We start from the raw sequence: 20,283 nt of genomic DNA, 5'->3' as shown, positions 1-20,283 counted from the left end.
AGGAAACTTCCCTGTATAGTATTTTCATATGAAAGTCAGGTATCGACTGTGGGGCATAAATATATAGTTGACAATAAACCACTCCTATTCGTAAACAGGTAATGTCTTACAAAAACATTCATTCATTCATTCATTTTATAAAGTTTCTGCTACAATACTTAAAGGCATGTATATACTCATAACAATGGATCCGTAAAACTAAGAGGGTTCCTAAGCCCGACCGGGCCTTCATAACCGAGGTACGGAATATTACGGAAAGGGGGTGTAAATGAGAATCCCAAATACCTCTTTATAGAGATTGCCTGGCTGTCCATTTGGGGGCGAGTCACGTAATAATAATATTGTGGTCGACCTAATCGCAGGAATTTGCTGTCATTGTATTTACTGTAAGCGCTGAAACTCCGTCACCGCCTATTTTCATAATAAGTTCAAAAACAGTTATGTGAGGGGACCGAAGCGGGACGGGGCTCTGCTTAGCGTCAGTTAGGTAAGGTGAATTTTATAGACAACAGAGGATACTTATTGTACATTCAAAATCCAAATAAAAATGTTAAATTCTGCTGCTGGAATATGTATTATCTATGATGATATACTCAATGAATATTAATCAGACAGGAACTGAACAATTGAAAGCAATTTATATTATTAATAAAATTCAAAATACGGCGCAAAAATTAATTTATTCGCAACAAAAGCATTGTATTGATGAAATAATTTGGAGCTCTCTGCACATACGTATTCGACTCGACAATGAAAGGAAGGAATGGAGTTGATGTCATTCGTTTGTTGATGCCGAGCGAAGAATCATGTGGGTGGCTGGAAATAATTGCTAATTGAGTTTGCGCATTCCGTTTAGGATTACTTTGCCAAACTGTACTACGACGACGAAAACAATTTTACCAACTGCCTCTAGGTAACTTTTTAAATGTCACACCAAATTAGGTTTCACTGTTTCATTTGTCATGTTTCTTTGGAAGGATCTCTGTGGGTTGTAGGTGACTGTGTTCTGATAAAAATATCGCTTACAAAGAAAACAGGCAACACAGACTTATTCGCACTGAGGTTCAGAAATCTTTCATCAAGAATGTAAGTAATTTCTTTTCGGGTCTAAGACGTTTATTGGATTTCTGTGGGATAAAGTTTTCAACAAAATAATATATTGAGACTGAAATAAAAGCGATTTCGTAAATTGAGCACATTTAGATTCCTTAGACAATTTGAGATGTTCAAATAAAAAAAAATTCATTGAACTACACTATAACTTTGAGATTTAGGTATTATAAATATTTGTGTCTCTCTTTAAAGCAGATTTAAGCCGGTTTCTTTCTATTTCCTAGTACAAATAAGGCTTCTGATCGGACCTGATCCGATTTATAGCCGCTAGTCAGACCGCTGCCGATTAGAGGGAATCCAAAACTTATACCGAGTTATATTGACACCTTTTTAATAACACTAATAATTACAAAAACTAAGAAATGTTCATCGACATCACCATCATATCATCCCAAAGACGTCCACTGCTATGTAAGCCGGCCCAATTGGTTGGGGAGCCCAAGAGGGGATTTTTTGAGTTACTCGAGCGCGTCAAATTAAGATAGGGGGGATACCTTGCATCCAATTGAATTCCTCCACCAAGTATGCGTCCTTGAAACCGAGTCCAGGATAGTCCGCCAGGGAGATATGGCGTGAATTATCATACCTGGACCATTGCGGCTGTAAAAAAGGTTGCGAAACAATGTGCTGCACGTGTCGGAGGGTGGGTCTACCCTGCACAGTGCAATGCAGAATGCAGCATATGCAAAGCCAACTGCAAAAACGAAAGGTACTTATAGATAAACTACGCCAAACTGTCCCGCCCCTCCATTACTATTTCAATACTACACACATTTTTCTTCTCCTACCTAAGCCTTTTCCCATTATCTGGGGTAGGCTCTCCTTGTCCTCTTTCTCCACACAGGACGATATTGTGCTATTCTGGCGTCTGTGCTATTTTAGACCGTCGTCAGCCAAGTAGCAGGGCGTCTTCCACGGCCCCGTTCCGTCGTTGGTAGATCCAATGCCACTCGTACCATGTGATCTGAAGACCGCCTGAGTACGTGACCGTACCAGCGTAGTCGCTTTTCTTTCAGTTTTTCTTCAATAGGAGCGATTTTAAAACTGCCTCTCACGTATTCGTTACGGATCCTATCCCTCCGGGTGACTCCAGCTTACCAGCGAATTATGCGCATCTCTGTTATATGCAGTTTTTGAACGTGTTGTTTTGTTGATGCCCAGCATTCGGTTCCATAAAGTATGGCGGGTCGCACTGCGGTTTTATATAATTTACCCTTTATTTTTTAAAGGCATTCTGTTATCACACAACACCGGTCAACTGCCTCCACTTCATCCAGCCTACTGTGGTTCTATGAGTTACGTCTCTATCAATTTTACCATTGTTGCTGATTATCGACCCTAAGTATTTAAGTTCTCTCACTGTAGGCAGTGGGACATCATTTATGTAGAGCTTGATTGAGTTGGGATCTGTTGTACCGTCAAACAAACATGACATGTGTTCTGTTTTCTTACGGCTTACTCTCAAACCATTTTCCTCTAATGATTTAGTCCAAATGTTTAGTTGATTTTGGAGGTCTTCGACATTATCTGATATTAGGGCGACGTCATCAGCATATAATATGTTCCATGGCACTGGTTTTTGGTGAGCCCTTGTTAGGTAATCTATGGTGACGTTAAATAATAACGGGCTTAATATTGACCCTTGATGCACTCCGTTGCTTATTTCAAACTTTTCACAGGTTCCAGCTGGACAAACTATCTGGGTGGTGACATTTGTATACATATCCTAAATTAATGCTATATACTGTTCAGGTATTTCATGTACCCTCAATACTACACACATTGAAATAGTACTGGAGGGGCGGGACAGTTTGGCGTAGTTCATTTCTATATATTCAATTTAATTATATTAGGTAGGTATATTTTGTTCTGATTTCATATGAATTTTCTTTTTTTACAGTTCAACCACATCGGACGAAGATGATAAAGAGGAGTAAATGTGACGTCCCACGGGTAAAGTACCTTATGGCGGTTGGCGCTTAAGCTATTATTAACGCCGCTCCAATACTATCGCGGTGCTATGCGACGTAAGCGCCAGCCTCCATAAGGTTCCTTTTTGCGTGGAACGTCACAAATAATAAGCGACAATACATTTATTTATAGCTCAATAAATAAAGTGAATATGTATTCTGTTCTTTTTTTACCTTTAAATATAACGAAATATCATCGAAGTTGTCAGTTTTGACGCGAGGGGGCCGTTTCAGACGGGAGTTACGCGCTTTTTGTAATGCTTATAGTTAAAAAACTACTCAACGGATTGTCAAGTTTTTTATTTTATTTTGTAGCTAATATTATCAGGTTTCATTTAAATGAAAGAATATGTGACCATACTATAGAACATTTAGTTGTTATTTTCAGTAGAAGGAAAAAAAAGAAAAAAAAACATAATTTTCTTAATATTCGGCCGCCATCTTTAATTTCTTAAATGGCATATTTTTTTCCGATTACAGGTGTCAATACAAATTGATTGATATATCAATCACTAAAATCGGTGCACCCGTTTTGTGTCTACAATTTTTGAAATTTTGCAGCCGCCATTTTAGAAAAGGTCCGCCATCTTGAATTCTAGTGGATGAAATTTGTGTTTCCTCGGATGAAATCATTCAGATTGGTCCCTAGTATCACTGGGCAAAGCGGCTTGCTTTCTGCATAAAGTGCAGTTTCATTTTGCTAACCGCTACAGCTATAATACGCTTTTAACGAAATAATTTAAGTATTGTTAATAATAGGGGAGCCCAAGATGCTAAATTTGAAGTTACTAATAAGTAAAATTCGATTTTAAACAGCATTCATTCAGAAATCTATAAACTGTGAATACTGTGGTGTCTCTTGAACCCGTTGGTCGATTTTGGTCTACTTGGCGGCGGTCTACTGGAACGACTACGCAGTTCTTTAGGCACAATATGTTTACAAATAAAGTATATATTTATATATATACGACAGGAATTTTTAAAATTTACTTTCAAATCGTCAGAATAAGGTTTCACATAACTGGGACATCAATCTGAACCTCTCTATATAATAATCTGACACGCTCGAGTATTTCAAGATGGCGGTTTTTTTTTGCAACTTTGTGACTGCCATTTACTTATGGAACGCTGAAATCGTCAGATTATTTGAATAGACACTTTTGTGATGTCCATTTAACAACCCCTTTGAATATCTGAGGCGCTCGAGTAATTTTTTTTCCAAATTTTCTAGCCTTCCCTATGACCACCCTGACCATGTAAACCGGCAGATTAACTTGTTATCAGAGACATGTTGCAGGACTGACACTACCAATATCTGACGCGCTCGAGTAGCTCCACATGGTGTTTTTTTTTACATTTTTACATATCTGTAGACAGTTTCCTGCTTGCTAAAAAATAAAATATTATATAACCTTTTTTCTTCCTATCAACTAATCTTTCGATTCCAATAGGTCTCTACGACGTTCGAGTACGACTACACATTTAGCATCGCCGCCTCCCCAGCTAAAGCATTTCCACACTGGCCGACTGCCAGTGTGGAAATCCTTTAGCTTTGCCCTCAACCGACATTTACTCGTAACTGCGCGGGTCTTCTCTGGCTGCGTCCTCTGTCCATCCGGTCCATCTTTGGCAGAATTATGATAGACGTTGTTTGAATTATTTGATTACCTTATTTGAATAGTCTTATGGTGGGAAGGCATACTCGTATACTTTGACAAGAGATGATACGGACAAATCCACAATCTACTCAATGATTTTTTAACTGCCCACCAAGCCCCCGCCAACCAACGGACCAACTAAAAGTTGTTAAAGTAGATTCCACCGGTAGCAAGAAAGGTATCACTCATATCTTAATCCGACACGACACGCTCGAGTAACTACAAAAAACCCCTCCTGAGCTCCCATACCATTTCGACACTGACAGATCGTGTCCATAACAAATCCAGATCAAATTCATAAACCACTAGAATTATCATTTTAAAATCAAACATAGGCAAATAGTATCCTCTCGTTAATAGTATCATATAACTGCATTTAATTGAAGCCCTGATATATTCCTGTGTCGGTTCCAAAATAATAGTGAAACTAAAAAAGATTCGAACAGGGTTTATCAATTTCCGCGAGTCGGGGACAATATATGCGACTGATGGATGGACCAGGCCTGTTATTAAAGATCCCTACGACACTTGTCGCCTCTGGGAAGCCAGAATAATGTGGCCCTTAACAATTGTGCACATTTAAATCTTTTGATACGTTATGGTGATGAATATTTCTGTGTTTAGTATAAATTAAAGAGAAAAGGTGACTAATTTAAAATAATCTAGCATGCGCAATTTACGTGATTCGAGCACTTGGCTACTTTAGTTACATCATGTGGTCTCCTTATGATCTACTACTTAATATGTTTTATTAACATGTGAAAAACACTTAAGTACAGCGGGATGAATGTTTGGGTTTCAAAGAAGATTTTCGAAAAAGTTTTCCATGTTAGGACAAATATGGGTGATGGGCGGTGCACCAGCGAAGTGCACGATAAGTCTAAATATTTGTAATTCTTCCTGAGGCAACCAGGAAAAAAGCGTAAAATAAATAGGTTAAGCGCGACATGTTTCAGATGCAGCGTGCATCCATCTTCAGGGGTTTGAGAGCTGTTCCGTTGCATTCATGTTGTGTGGCGAAATATCATAGGTGTTCGATAAATGTCAAAAATAAAACCCCGTCTGAATGGCCCCGCTTACGGTGAGTTATAAATATAAATGACCGGCCGGGCGTATAGAATGCGGCGCTATATATTTGTACTCGCCTTTGAGCCTTCATTCATACAATTTGTGACACATGCGAAGCGTCCAGGTTTTATTTCACGTGTTTTCCTTTTGTACAGTCAGTAACAAAAGTAACGGATCAGACTACGCGTCGAAAGTACCAAGTTATATGTAACATTCTCTAATAACTTAGCTAAAAGTGATATATATATATATGTAGAACAATTAGACTGTGACAGACATTTTTGAACGCGAACTAGATATATTTTTATTTAGAAAACGATTTCAAGGCGGCACATACTTTTGGCCCGTTAAATATATGTGCCGCTGCTATTGCTGTTGGGTAAAACATCGGGCCTTACTTGAAAGCGATTTAGAATCGTATTATGGATGGAAGGAACTGAAAATATGGGACAAAATATTGACCACAACAGAGAAACTATTTAAATCTCCTGTTCAGTCTTCCATTCCCCTATAGTAAATGTATTGCGATTTGTGTGTAACAACGTGTGTGTTAGTAATCCTGTTTAAGAAACAGATGCAGATTGTTGACCTCTGAATGTCGAGACTGCATTCGACGATGCAGGTGTACTATTTATTTATTTAATCGTATGGCAAACAATATTCGAGTCGCTTAAAATATTTAAAATAAAAATAAACGGACAAGTGCGTGTCGGACTCGCCCACCGAAGGTTCCGTACTTTTTAGTATTTGTATACCGGCAACAGAAATACATCATCTGTGAAAATTTCAACTGTCTAGCTATCACGCTTCATGAGATACAGCCTGGTGACAGACAGACGGACAGACAGACAGATGGACAGACAGACAGACGGACAGACGAACAGTGGAGTCTTAGTAATAGAGTCCCGTTTTTACCCTTTGGGTACGGAACCCTAGAAATTAAAGAGCTATATCCAATGTATTCGTCCATAGGGCTGCATCTGCACTAACGCGAGCAGGTCCGAATGGTTAACTTTCTCTTAGGGGTCATTTTTAGGGTTCCGTACCCAAAGGGTAAAAACGGGACCCTATTACTAAGACTCCGCTGTCCGTCCGTCCGTCTGTCCGTCTGTCCGTCTGTCACCAGGCTGTATCTCATGAACCGTGATAGCTAGACAGTTGAAATTTTCACAGATGATCGATGTATTACTGTTGCCGCTATAGCAGCAAATACTAAAACCAGAATAAAATAAATATTTAAGTGGGGCTCCCATACAACAAACGTGATTTTATTTCCGTTTTTTGCGTAATGGTATGGAACCCTTCGTGCGCGAGTCAGACTCGCTATTATTTTGTTGTCGTTTTTTCATGAAAAACCCTTACAAAACCCTCTGTAAGGGATAGCGGGCCAGTCCCTGAGTTGGACTTCGACCTTTCCAGTGTGTGCGCTGTTTAGCCAAACAGGAGCGCAGTACTCCCTTGCTGAGCAGACCAGACTGAGTCACCTAAACGAAGTGACCCCGCACACATCTGTGTTAGGTTCTAATTTATCTTTTCTATTACAGAAATTTATAACCACTGGTGAACCAAATATCCACAATTTCATCGGTTCTAATATCCTTTTGGCTTTCAGACATAGAAGTTAACAATCAAGGTTTGCATCGGGCATCAAATTTTTGATCCCATTGGGATTTCACGCATCTCGTAACCAGTCCTAACCTAACACCGGGGGTACATCACGATGTGAGTCGCGTGTCGAGTGACGGATGGACCGGCTGCCGCGATTAATGCGTTCGCAGGCCGCCTGTCGACGCCACGTGCCCGATCCGATTGTCTGCTGGTGCGAATGGTGTTGTTTTGACACTTCGTTATTTATTATGTCTTGACACATCTGTGATCTAGGATTCTATCGAAATTGGATGGGAAACGTGTTGGTTCGGAGTGTTCGGCTCACTCGCGATAATGCGTAGCCAAATTTTCACATATTTTCAAGCTTTACCTATGCCAGATAATTTTTCGAATTTGGATGTGAAACTTGATCATTTGGTAAGGGTGTGTGTATTGTGTATGGGTATACAGCGTTCGGCAAATTTGTTTCGACACATTTTGAATGAATTCATGCCTAAAGTATGCGGCTGGGTGTACAAGTGCATCTGCTTTGTCACTGTACGTTAGCTTGTTAAATGGCGGCTTATAAGACACGAACACGCTAGAGCTTGCCTTTTCAACTAGGTATATATAACCGAACAAAATCCGACTACGTCATATGTCTGAACAACTGTCACTTACATCAAAGAGGATATAATAGGATAGAGCGGTACTGCAATAGTAAATTTTGTAACCACAGTAAATTCACTGCCATCTATCGACACACTTTAAAACTCAAAATGAAGATTTATAAAAATACGATAAAATGTATTTAAATATGGATAAATGTTTTTTTTTATTTGCATTATTTTTATGATTTTGACCCATGTTCTTTCACTGATATGCGTTAAAATTGTTAAATAACAACCGAAACCGTCAACGCCCTCTATACGAGAGTAGGCCAAAGGTAGTGGCGCCATCTGATCGAGAATCAAATTTTCGTGATTTTCGAGGCACGTTTTTTCCATAGACTGTATCCATCTATTACGGAGTTATATCTATCTTTGGTTACATCTACACGTGACTAACATGATTGTCTGCTGGTGATGTGATGTTTTGTTTTGGCACTTTGATATTTTTTATAGTTATGGTCAAATAGCTCGTTTTAGGGAGAAGTACACTGATTTCTATTAAAGGTTTCATATCTCTGACGCTCACATTATCTTGACAGTCTTGTGACGCGCCTATGATATACATTATTTATTTATTTATTTTATATATTTGGAGATCCAACAGCTGTAACATTAACATAAAAATTATAGTTGATACAGGAAGCCAATTATAGGAACTCACAGGTACTATACTAAGGTTGCGCACTATCGCAGCCACATATGTAAACAGAGCGTATACAAATGATAACTAATAAGGGAGTAACTAAAATACAAATTAACTTAGCAATGAAGACAATAGGCAAGAAAAAAAAAACATACATACACATACATAAACATATATACATATAAGATTAATTCTAGAACATAGATACTAATGGACATGACTTTCCTATTTAAATTGTATCGAAAACGTATTGCTATCGTCTGTCAGTCTGTCACTAATATGCTATGCCTTTTCTTGAAGATGTCGTACTGTCTTGTGTGTACTGTATGTATCCTGCAACCTGTACCTAATACCTATAGTGCGGGCGGGTGAATCAGGAGAATAAGATGCACAAGCTCTCTCTAGAGCTTAAAACTCTCAAGTACGACGGTACGAGTTGTAAGCTCTAGAGATCTTACTACAACCAACAGAAACTAGAAACTCAATCTCGTTTTACTTATGACTGATCCGCATGGCAACGTCAATTCGTCATCGACACAACAATCTAACTGTCTGCTAAGGCGAACTTGTAGAGCCCGATAATTGATGTCGATTGATCTCATTTTGACATTAATTTATTGCCCGTGCATCTCTTTCAATGCAGTGCACTCTGCTTCTAAGTTACTATTTAAAGCGCGTTAATACTTATACAGGATGATTCAGGAAACGTAAGCCGGGGATCAACCCTTCGCATTTAGTAGACGATTAGCTACTGTTTGGTAAGAGTATTAAGTATTAGTAAGATTTACGTCATTTCTTTATAGTGTTGAAAAAAAAAGTTAAAATTATTTAAGACATGCCATGGACCACCTAAAATTAGAATACTTCCGTCAAATACCGATACTTTTTGCCATGGAGAATACTTTTTGCTTTATCCCTGACAAGTGTCAAATCAGAATCTAGAGTTATTTTTGAAACAGCGTATCTCACTCAAGTGTCATAATTTTTTTTCTACATGATTAAATCTTAATTAAATTAGGTAGGTATTGTAAGTTGGCCCTGTTTACGTCTCGTGAATCAACCTGTATATGTATAACCACACACGGCCCGCGGTCCGCCTGTAGCAGTAGCTGCCATGTGCACTGGTTTTCCCACTAACCCGGGGTTAACCGGTTAAACCGTTAACTCTGTGTCAAATTGTACTCGTACCCATAGTAACTCCAGGTTTAACCGGTTAACCCCGGTTTAGTGAATGGTGCAAGTGGCCCTTAAGTATTTATTACCTATATCTCGCCATGTTCTCAACCTCATGAAAAACGATGTCCGTAAAAAAACCAGAGAAAATGTGTAATTGTATATCGGGTAATTCCAAAAATTTACTCTTATTGATGGAATTATGGTGATTTCAAAAAATTCGGGATTAGACGATTAAAATAAAAACTATTTGGCGCCTCTCTACATGCGGAACAATTTTCCTAGGCCAAAAATGTATTTTAGCAGAATTTCACTGTTTTTTAAAAATTACTGAAAGAGACATCTGTGAGTTTTAAAGGAAACTAAGATACTGGCCTGAAAACAAGATGCGATATGGTCCAAATGAATAGCTCCCAGTAGTGCAACACAAGAGCACTAGATGGCGCTCTATCTTATAACACGAAATAAACTACAGATGGCAGCATGTTTGTGTTGTAAAATGTAAAATATAAATTGTGATAACTTTTCAGAAGAAGTTTTTTCTTAAATTAACTGCTATGTATACAAATTGCACGTCTGAATAATAATACAAATAATTTGTATTATTGCAGAACACAGTTGGCCCTTTTCCAGACCGCACCAATATACACGGTTTTCCCAGAAAATCCAAATAGTTATATTCCAATTCATTCAGCTTTGAAGATTCATTAAATTTGAAGACGCCACATTTGCCGAAAGTCCAATATAACTTGTACCTTAAATCGGATTACTAAGGTTCAAATTCTATTGGCGCGTATGTGGTCGTTAATCGTACTACGCCTGGAAAAGGGTTAATTAAGTAGCTGGGTGTTTTTAGGGTTCCGTTCCCAAATTGTAAAAACGGGACCCTATTACTAAGACTCCACTGTCCGTCTGTCCGCTGGTCCGTCTGTCTGTCTGTCAGCAGGCTGTATCTCATGAACCGTGACAGCTAGACAGTTGAAATTTTCACAGATGATGTATTTCTGTTGCCGCTATAACAAAAAGTACTAAAAAGTACGGAACCCTCGGTGGGCAAGTCCGACTCGCACTTGTCCGGTGTTTTAATGGGTAATTAAAATACGTACATATAGTTTTTTATTTTTTAATAACGCCTTATTAATACCAAAATATCTACGGAACAGTAAAAACATGTTTACTCGTTATCTTAGTTCCCTTTTCCAATAGCACGGCGTGTGCTCGGCAACCTAATCCCAAGAAATGGTGCATGGCTAGTTTATACGAAAGCGACTCTTTCAACCCAGGAAACATAGGCGACATTTAATCGTTCCTCACTTTGCCGGGATTTGGTTTAAATATCTAAGCAGCTAAAACAAATTCGCCCCGTGAGCACGGTCTAGTCTGCCTGTACGCTATATCTTTTAAACTTCGCAAAAGATTTAATGCGGTTTACATAATATAATGATTCAATAACAAGATTTAGATATATAAATTAGTTTAAATATGATGCATTATTGCGTCGACGTGGCATGACGACAGTTGTAATAAAATAATAATATGCAGTTTTAAACTAGCGATAGTTATGATACTTAAATTATTATGTACCTATTATCGATCCCTGGTCAAAACTACTAGTAGTAGTTTTGAGCAAGGACACAATAGAAAAACTTTCGTAGTAGTCTACTACGAAGGTTTTTCTATCGAAATCGTAAATTCTAACAAAGGTTAAGGCCGGCTTACGAAATTATCAACTAACAATATTTATCAAGAATGCACGTCGTACACTTCAAATAAATATCCTTTATACTCGGCGATGCAGACACATTATTCTATTTCTAACCAACTTTGTTTTTGTTTAATTATAGTGCAATACGCATTACGCTTCATATAAATATAGCGAACCTGGCATCGAAGAATGCGAGAGTAAAAGCGATGACACCAATTTGCGTGCGTCCTTATCGCCTCGCACCACTGATAGACTAAGAATTAAAGTAAATAGTATCACACCATTAACCGAAATCTGAAAATACGTGTAACTATTACCCATCAAAAACATTACATGTAAAAAGATGCAAGTCTCGCAACGCAGTTCTTCTACTACAAAAAAGTTTTCAGATGTAATGTGAAACCAAGTCGGTTATTTTAGTCAGTGCCAGAGGGTGTTAAAACCGTAACAATATTAGATACCTTTATTTTTTTAATACATATAATGACTTGGCATTCGCACGGCTACATAGCAACATAAGGAAAATTCGTCATCTATTTAACTAATTGAACATAGCGCAGCTAAAGCATTGTGTGCGATTGCCAAGTCATTATATGTATTGAAAAATAAAGGTATCTAATATTGTTACGGTTTTAACACCCCCTGGCACTGACTAAAATAACCGACTAGGTTTCACATTACATCTAAAAACTTTTTTGTAGTAGAAGAACTGCGTTGCGAGACTTGCATCTTTTTATATACATGTAATGTTTTTGATGGGATCTCATCTCTTTTTGTAGGCAGGCCTTCTTTTCGTGTACTCATACCCATACCAAACTCATACTATGTATACACATATCATAATAGTTATACACATCTTCATTCATACTCACAGTCATCGTACCTATACTTAACCTACTAATTGTACGAACTGCAAACTTAACTTTGTTATCGCATATATTTATATAGGATTACAAACTTACTTGTGCCGTTATTAAATCTTTAAAACGTTACTGATATTGCAGTATTTTTAAGTTTTTATTGGCTAAAAACTAATTACGTTTCAAATTTGGAGCTTGTGGGTCTGCTAGAAGTACCTTAGAATTATGATGATCGTGAGTGAGTGTGTCAGTGACAAAACTAAGGAACTTTGACATGCAATAACTTTTAAACTACATGTTAAAATTACATGTTATTGAGACCTATGCTATCACAAAATTACAGTACGTTGAAAATGGCCTGAGTGGCTTCGAGAAAACGATGGTACGGCCGTGCGTGTTTGTTTTGCTCGACTTGGCGGGGGCACTGCCGTGCCCCCAGATAAATGCGATAATGTCTACCTAGTTTAAATTTTATTCTCGTAAACCGTTATATTTTGCATTGGATCAAAGTTACAGAAAGTAGATTTTTTCTCCAATTTTGTGTTTACACAATATAACAACTACATTTATGAGTTGTCACAAGCTGTTGAAGTAACAGTTTAACTATGGCTTCAAAGGCAGTAAGTACACTACACACATTCTTAAACAAAGACATTGCCAAAATTTTAAATAGAAAGTCCATACAAATTCATCAAGAATTTAAATTTAAACACGTCATTATATCATTAAGGTCTGCATGAAAATTTCCCTGTAGGCACCATTACGTCTTTCAAGCCGGCTGATGACATATAGGAGAAAACGTGGAACACTGACACCGATCTGATGGCAACCCTGATTTGACCTGTAGTATTCTTATAAGGAATTCGCCCGTTAGTTTAGACAGTCGCTCCGTTTACAGGGCTGCCAAAACTGGTTTTGTTTTGTGTTATTGTAGACAGGTACATTATTTCGTCTGTCTAGCTTAGATGCAAATCAAACATGATACGAGAATTACTTAGTTGATGTTATCTTAGATAATAAGGAAGTAAATATTTTCATTCTGATAATTAGATTTGTATACGAGATGTATTAAGAATAATCAGATATTAGGTAAATCAAATCGGTACCTATCATATTTTAACTTTTTGAATGCACATTTTCACTTTACATTCCTACCGTTTCACTCAAGAATATGTAATTGGTTAGAAAGGTAGTTTAAATAACTACCTAATATTAAAATATTAAAGAAAGGAGTCCGATTCTAATGTGTGTAACGAGTTCGTAATAAATTACTGGTTAGCTCTTCAAGTACAAAAATAAAGTAGGTAGGCAGGTAGGTAGTTTAGGTAGGTATAAAAAAAGTAGAAACAAACGAAAGTAAATTCAGTTGAATTGTTCAACGGTCGACGGGTCAACCTCAACCCTAAACACCGCCAGCCTAATCGCAGAGCGCGGTATCCAACCAAGCTATCATCAGACGAGTGAAACCGAGTGAGTCAAGAATGTCAAGATCTGTTACATCTAAAACAGTATATCGGCCGCAACCAACTTTGCCTTTCGTCGTCTCTTATTGTCAATTGATTTAGAATTCTGCGTACCATTTTACAAAGTTGAAAGCCGAGTGTATTTGATTGCCGAAACTTGGAAAAATGGTCGTCCGTAATGTACCTACAGTGAGATGGCACCGGCAAAAAGTATCCCATAAACGAGTGGTTTCATTCAAATCGCTTACCGTGCACGGACTAGCTTACATTGACCAGTATAATTGTGCTCATAGTTGTAGTCTCCAAATCATGTTACTTTGGTTAGTACGAGTCGCTCACGGTGACAAGCCTATGAGAATACACATCTATGAGTCACAGCTAGATTTTTTGTACTATCGTCAGCTACTCGTCGCTGCGAAGACGGTACCAACTGTCAATTATCGCATTGCTCATTTGATTCATACGACAGGCACAGGCGATTGCCTGTGCAAAAGCATTGTACAGAAGGCCTACCGCGAAAAACGACACTCAAAATTTCTTTATCTGCCTCTATATCGCTCTTCCTTATTCGTGCGATAGAGGCAGGTAACGAAATTTCGATTCACGACTTTTGCGGTTGGGCCTCAGGTTATTAGACGCAGTGAAGCACACGGATGTTTGTAGACAACCGACTTGCTGAGGATTGAAATGTTGAGACAAACCATTCATAGTTGATTCCATTGCAAATACTTATCCGTATCCGAGCGAGCGACCTACTTACTTCATAACAACACTAATTCCTACTTAGGCAAAACTGCCGTAAGTATAAAATTTTTGTACAAAATTTTACCTGTGTAGTAGAGGGCATTAATATGCTAAAGTAAATAAATAAAGAGCAGTTTTATATCACCAAGGGCTAAATCGTAGAGATTTCGACATAGGTAAGGCTCGAAATTTTGAACACTTAGTTATGTAACAAATAAATATCCAAAACGCCTCGATTTTTTTTTTACTTAAGTACATATATTGTCCTTAGACGAAAAAATAACCTCGCGAGGAACCTCGCATACATCTGCAAAGGAATGGTGTAACTGGTGTAAGAAAAGAAGCCCCAACCCACAAACCTTCTTGCGAGAGATCTTATGTTCAGAGGTTGGACTTCTGTCTGATGATGATGATGATCATGTATTTTAGTAGGCATAGCTTCTCTATATAGAAAGAACCTCAGCGTAAGTGAATGGCTCCGGATGACCAAGCCCCCGGCCTTCGCGTCAGCTGTCCCACCCACAACCATTGACTCACGACTGTCGCCCACCTCTCAACCGTCGGCTCCCTATCATTAGCGTTTATTGCTGAATGAATATGTACACGATTCGGTAGTTCAATGCCATTTTTAAACTGACTTCCAAAAAAGGAGGTTCACATTTAGACTGTATGTTTTGTCATCTATTTATCCCTCTCCCTTTCTCTTCTTGGAGGAGGATACTTCTCCTCCTCCCATATTAGATTGGAATCTGGCTTCCTTCTTTTCTTCTTCTACGTTACCCTGTTTCAGAAACAGTCCAGATATTGTATCCTTTAGATCTAATATCCACTTTCATTTGCTTTCCTGTCCTTCTGCCCCAGGGATTATGGTAGTATTCACTGGTGATCCGGTGAGAAAGTGTTCATTTTAAACCAAAACCACGGTTAATTTAAAAATTCAATTCAAGGTCACAAAAACCAGGTTGAAGACAAACGTTAACTGGGACCCTTGTTCACCCGTCCCCATTTATAAGCCCACCTGTACATTATACAACTTGTATTCTGTTAGCGACATCCGCGCGATATAAATCTCCTTATCCGGCATCGTTGACATGACCGGCCGTACATAGATAATTATAAAGATACCGCGTAAAGTTACCGCCTAAATCTTTACAACGTCCGGCTCTGTCGACGGACGCGCGTACAAAATTAGCTAGCGCCAATGCGCGGCAAATAAACTATTACGTAAAGTATAAGCAGTTATAGCAGCATGCATTCTGGTGCAATCAATTATTTATCAAAATACAGAAAAAGAATCATTGATTGTAAAAAGATAGATAAAGTCTATGAAAAAACGTGATCCCTAGTTTGACACCCGAATCAGATGACAATATTGACAATGTACAGGCGCCATATTTTGTAACCACTGAATTCTCAAACATCAACTTTAATATTGTTGTTTAACAACTTTATTTAAATTTAAGTTTAGTTGCTTAAGATAGTATTAAGTACTAACATGTATGGACCATTATGAAGTCTGAAATAAACGAAATTTATTTTATTTTATTTTTTAATATAAATAAGCGGCACGAATTTGTCTTAAGGGGCCCACTGATTACCAGTCCGCCGGACGATATTTGCCTGTCAGTTGTTCGGAACTGTCCAATTTTTGTTCTAACTGACAGGCTGATATCGTCCGGCGGACTGATGATCAGTGGGCCCGTTCCGACTTTATACATCTTACACAAAATATAATGGATCTTGGATCGGAATCATATAAATGTACATAGAATCTAGGATGTAGCGCTTTGCCTTGGTTAAAGAGGTGGACCTATACCAATTAAACCAGGTCTGGTCTAGTTGGTCAGAAAGAGTCGGACCAACTAACTCACTAACTCTGCAAGACATTTGCTGACAAAGTTTGGCAATGACATAATTAATGACAAATTTCTATGAAAAGAAAAGTTAGCTTAGAGGGACTCTACTATATAGGTTCCCGTTTCCTCTATTTTTATATTTTTACAAAAAAACACTTCAGTTTTTTGTTTTAATATGAGATTTTAGTAAAATATGAGTGAGCTAATATAACAAAACACGTCCATTACTTTTTTATGTTCTCGAAGATATAATCAAACCAGTAATTAACTAGCAATTTGCTTGAACAACACAACACTCTCTACAGAAGTTAGAGGGCTGGTCCGTTTTCAGTACTTTGGACTACTCTACAATGTAGAGTAGTCTAAAACACAGACACGTATTCTTTTTAGCTGCCCAACCTCAACCTATTGGGAGAAATCGTCCTCCAAAGTACTGAAAACGGACCAGCCCTCTAACTTCTGTAGAGAGTGTTGTGTTGTTCAAGCAATACAACATAGAAAAATAAATCTAATCGGAGCCGGACAGTTGGGTACCTTTCCTTGTGAGTCAACTTATTGAGGCGGAAGTCACAACAAATTTCAGATTGGCTTTAGTACTTACCTAATTTCAAAATTTAAGCAAAACTAAGGAGAAATAATTCTGTCCGTGAAGTCTTGGCTCTTATGGATAAAGTTAAAAAGGGTAAATCTGACTATGTTGTCGCGAATATCGCGAATCGGCTAATAGCTGCCAACGTCATGGAGTAGATGGCGCTCGTAGTCACTTTTAAGTAAAATAACCGCTAGGTTGTTGTGATTTTTGAGGGTACGACAAGAGGGTATACGCGCGAACGACAGTAAGAAAAGGAGGTTGTGTGCGAACAAAGCTACGGGAAGAGTGATATTTGCTTTAGGATCTATTCAAGAACTTTCTTATGGTGTAATTAGAATAATGAGGTGTCTTGTAGATTGTGACTAACATTCATTGTGATATCAGTATGCAGTGTGTGAACAGTGATCCGAGGGAATTGTTCATGGCTAATGTAAGTGAAGTTCAATCATAATTATACGAAGGGTTTCGTCCCAAGATATTAATATTTAAAATTATAGAACACAATATTGTAGTTACGAGAAAGTGTAACCACTCATCATATGAACTTAAGGTAAACTTAGTGTGCGGAAAGGGGTCGCTATAAGGGGAGGTTGGAGGCGACTATAAAGCCCAAGTAACCAGATGGATAATCAGGTGTAACTCATGTTATACGTAGGTAAAAAAGTAGGACACCAGCAATGAACTATCGTCATCTCACTAACGTCCAGCCCGCGCAGCATGGTTTCCCCTATCACTAAGTCCGTCACTTTCGCACTCACATACTTGTTAGAACGTGACAGGCATGGTGATAAGCGTACCGTGCTACGACTCCTGGCTTCGTATAGGTATGTAGTATGTTTACATATCGTTTTTCCAGTATCAGTAAAGGCTCATTCAGTAAAGGCATCAGCTTATTCGATAGGTTAATAAGTATAGTGAGCTTGACGACATATATGTACTATGTCAATAACTTCTAAAATATATCTCGACAAAATATATCAACAACTTCTAAATACACTTACAGCTTGTCCACCCTTTTAAAACAATAAAGTGAGCTAAAACATAATAACCTAAACTAAAAGACTTACAAATAAAAAATCTGACCTGGTTCTCGGTCGTGTGGTAGGGTGCCCAGAAGGCTGGCCGCATTTCCGCGCTGTATAGCTATGCTGATGCGCTGCGCGAAATAGTGACCAGTGGGGCTACCCCGAAAACCGAAATTCGCAAATTGCGGGGATCTTTCTCTTTTACTCCAATGAAGACGTAATTAGAGTGACAGAGAAAAATGCCCGCAATTTGCGAACTTCGATTTTCGCGGTTATAGCCCAGCCCTCTGGTCGCTGGAAGCCTCAATAAGACACGCCGATATCTCCTTGTAGTCGGCGCGCACTTGGCCCCCACGGCCCCAGGGTTTTATACATTACATAATTATCTTATTATACCTAATATTATATTCATACTGATGTGTTTTGCTATGTAACTTAGATGTAAATAGTTGTAAATATGAAATACTGTATTTGACATGTATAACTATGTTTTATAAAGGAATAAATGAATTAATGAATGAATGTTTCAACCCCAAACGCCGCAAACAAGTAGCTCCCTTTTAATCAAACAAAAAATAACACAGAAATGTAAACACCAGATTAGAAGAGCCCAAATATTGTCACCAAAATAAATCTGCTCTTGAAATCAACCGTCTGCTAGTTATCCCTAGCACGATGACTCACCCGGTGGATTATATGTCAATGTAGCGCCGTTGAACTTGCCATTACGCCACACTTCGTCGCGCAACATAATTGGAGATACGGTTTTTATCATTACAGACATTAAAATGCATGAGAAGTCAATGTAACAACCGGCTGTCCTAGACAATTATATCAATATTTGCTTTTACAGGCAAATCTAGCTTTTGCGAGAAGAGACTATATGCGATAGTTTTGACGTGACGTGATGTCATTGCAATTGGATAATTTCTAGATAAAAACAATAACAACAAAAATAAAGGCCTCGATTCGTGAAATAAATGTGGCTTATACCTTCTTATTGTATGTATAGAGAGAGAGATATTGCAGAGATAATGGTCATACATTATACTTAATTAATCGAGAATAATGATTTACTCGTCAAAAAACTTAGTTCCTTCCTTGCTTTTCCATTTCCATTGGCAATGACAATTATTGATCCGAAATCAAGACAAGAATTAAATATTTTCGAAATCATTTTCTATCATATATGTAGGTATGTACATGACCAAAATAGCTTGGTTTAATATTCCTAGTTACTAAATGGTTAAATTTAATATGCGCAGTAAGATTTAAATTAGAAAGATACCGATTATTACTCGTTGTCAATGTTGTCATATAAATCATATAATATTCACAAACGTGACCATTCTAATGTGCCTATAGTTTCAACAGTTTGAACTAATTTTGAAGATCACGACATTCAATTGTTCTGTGAATAGTCGCAGTTAAGACACCGTCTTAATATTTGCTATTGCAACGATCAGAAGAAAGGTGTTTCTGATATTTTATGTTCAGTGCGTAAGGTAACTTGACATTTGCAAGTTTAACTCTTGCAAAGAGGTACCGAAACTAGGTTAACTAGGCAAATATAAATTAGAAGATGAAGAATAGAAATAGATTTACTCGATTTCATAAAGCGAGAACCAAAAGGAATACACCAAAAATATACTTTTTAATACAGTTGCTCAAAAAGTGCTACTTTTCGTGGCTGTTTAGCGTGCGGAAAGTTGGTTTTCGCGAACTAGTGCTTTTTACTTTTCCAATTTTTTTTAATTTATACTTGTTCCAATTCATGACTACTTATTGATGAGTGTTTATATTAGTTTCCTTTAAACGTCGTAATCAACATAAAAACCTACTGTTAATGTAAGAATACGAAAAATATGCATATTTCATATTTTATTACTTACCTCTTCATCATTATAAGTATTATAACAAGTTTATTTTTTAATGTTGAAAAACCGTTCTTAATAAGTTGTCTGAATGGAACGGAACACCTGTCAAAGGAGAGGCGTATTTTCTTACTGCAAGAATGTTTTAAGTTTCCAAAGGCAACATTCGATATTGTTTTTATAAATATACGATACACAAATAATCGTAAATAACGATATTTAGGTAATAATAGTACAATTATTTCATATTTACAATTGTTTCTGTCTTATAGAACATGCAT

At 37.7% G+C, this 20,283-nt stretch overlaps 1 long non-coding RNA gene across 1 annotated transcript in view; it reads left to right on the top strand.

Moving 5' to 3' along the window:
- LOC134746101 (uncharacterized) overlaps nucleotides 1-18,416 on the top strand; it is a 328,504-nt gene extending 310,088 nt beyond the window's left edge. Inside the window, exon 2 of the long non-coding RNA XR_010128218.1 lies at nucleotides 18,280-18,416. This is a non-coding gene — a long non-coding RNA (uncharacterized LOC134746101). The remainder of the gene's footprint in view (nucleotides 1-18,279) is intronic.
- Nucleotides 18,417-20,283: the final 1,867 nt, after the last annotated feature.

This window comes from Cydia strobilella, chromosome 12 (genome assembly GCF_947568885.1).
Source record: "Cydia strobilella chromosome 12, ilCydStro3.1, whole genome shotgun sequence".
Lineage (NCBI taxonomy): Eukaryota > Metazoa > Arthropoda > Insecta > Lepidoptera > Tortricidae > Cydia > Cydia strobilella.
This window is presented reverse-complemented; position numbering and strand designations above follow the sequence as displayed.